Source organism: Athene cunicularia (genome assembly GCF_003259725.1).
Source record: "Athene cunicularia isolate RWA chromosome 19 unlocalized genomic scaffold, athCun1 chr19_part1, whole genome shotgun sequence".
Taxonomy (NCBI): domain Eukaryota; kingdom Metazoa; phylum Chordata; class Aves; order Strigiformes; family Strigidae; genus Athene; species Athene cunicularia.
Genome location: NW_020799124.1, coordinates 7,154,673 through 7,156,725, shown reverse-complemented (window position 1 = coordinate 7,156,725; position 2,053 = coordinate 7,154,673).

Sequence of the window (2,053 nt, the reverse complement as noted above, 5' to 3'; positions counted from 1 at the left end):
TCCCCACCCCGCCGCCATGCTGTGCGCGCCGCCCCACTTCCGGCCGCCGCCGGAAGGCCTGGGGCGTTGCCGTGGCAACGCGAGGCGCTGCGGCGCCCCCGTTACCATGGAGACGTTGTGTCGCTTCCCTCCCTCTTTTTAAAAATGTTGTTATTAGTATTATTTTCTCCCGTCTCAGAAGGGATAAACAACCCCACGAGAAGTGTGGAACCCGCCCCAGGCTGGGTTACTGCCGCGCCTCCACCACGCACAGCCTCCCTGGGACACGACAGGCCCTGTACACACCGTCTGCTCCCTGCTGCCACGTCGCGGGGTTCGGCTGCTTGGGAGGGCCAAGCATTTCCCTTCAGGTGTGATGGAAGGAGGTGGAGAGGAGTGCCCACCCCAGAGCTGCATCTGCTCACTCACACTGGCTCAAATGGAGTGCTTGCCCGAAGACAGGCCTCCCCCGCGTCAGTGCGTTACAAACCAGGCTAAACCTCCTGAAACGGCATCAGCTTTGCCCTTTGTCTACAGTGTTGTGCATGCACCGGCTGAACACATGACTACCTGAAGGAAAGTGGCAGATGGAGGGGTGCTCTGGCATGGGAGCCCCTCGCCTTGAGAAGCCCCTCCATGAGGAGAGGAACATGTAGAAAAAAAGTGAGAAGCAGGGAGAAATGGAGGCTTTGTTCCCAAGGGAGGTGGGAGGCCCCAGCAATGAGTGGAAGATGTGGCTCCCATTGCCCAGTTCCTGCTGTTTGGACCCACACCTGCTTGCCATGAACAGTTACATGGCAGAAATGATCCCCTGCCAGTAGCTCCTGCTTTGGACATGACCCCAGTCACTGCCTACTGCCTCAGGTCTAACAAGAGCTCTGTGAGGTCACATCTACATATGTGGGAAGGATCAGAAGAAACACACCTTCCCACGCCCCCTCTGATTTTGCAAAGTGGGGAGTTTGAAGCAGCTGGGATCTCTTCCAGCCAAGGGAAAGAGCAGTGAAAGCTACAGGAGAGCACAGCACAGATCTATCAGCAGGGTAGATGCGCTTGTTACACTGTCTCAATTAATGCCATTTTCCATTTATGAGAATATTCCAATCTCTGAGGAATGTAAAGGCACTGAGAGGCTCTACACATTGTTTGGGATTTGCCCTAACCCCGACAGCGCATTGCAAGGGCAGCTGTGTGAGAGCTCCCAAGCTGTCGCAGACACAAGAAGGCTAATGGCACAGGAGAAGATGTTGCGGCTGGAGGAGGTGAAGTTTTTCAAGGAGAAACCAAAAGACGGGCAGAGAGCTCAACCTCTTTTTAAAATTAATTATTCTAGTCACTACTTGTTTTGCAGACGCTTATTTTAGGTTGTGGCACTGGGATTTGCCTCCTGCTGCTACGCCCAGGAGGGAAAGAAACAGCCCAATTTATTTGCAGATTTGCTCCATCCATTTAGTTGAAATCAAAGAATGCTCTTCACTACCTTTAAAAAAACCCAATAGGGTAAACCCTCACAGCCCTTGCTGTTTTCCCTGCTGATGCACCTCCAGACTGTCACTAGACAGAAAGTGTCCAACTGCTAACTTTCCCTCTCCAACTCTTGCAGGAAAGCACCTCGATCTGAAACAATAAATATAACTGCTAAAACCCAATCAGATTAAATAATCATTGTGTTTGCTGTCGTTTCAGCTCATTCCTCATTAATCTTCCTTTCTGAAGCAATGGCTCTTGTTTCATAGAAGCGGCTCCCAAGGTCATGATCCCTTTTCTTAGAAAGCCATTCTCCAAATCAATCTTTAAAAACCAGAAACGTTAGCGAAGCTCTTTGTTTTTTTTTTTTCTCTTTGGGACTCAGATTTTGGATGTTTTCTTTAACTCCATCTTAGCATTTCGCTTCTTTTCCTGGCTGTGCGTGCCCAAAACATATCAAGGACTTTTACCCCCCGGCTGCTGTGTGGTTTGGCACGGTGACTGCTCTTTTGGGAAGCCTGGAACACCCTCTGGCCCAAACGGCGATGCACAATCGGGGTGCTGAGAGGGAACCAGGGAGGCTGCTGGTGTGGAAAGCAGCCCCCCC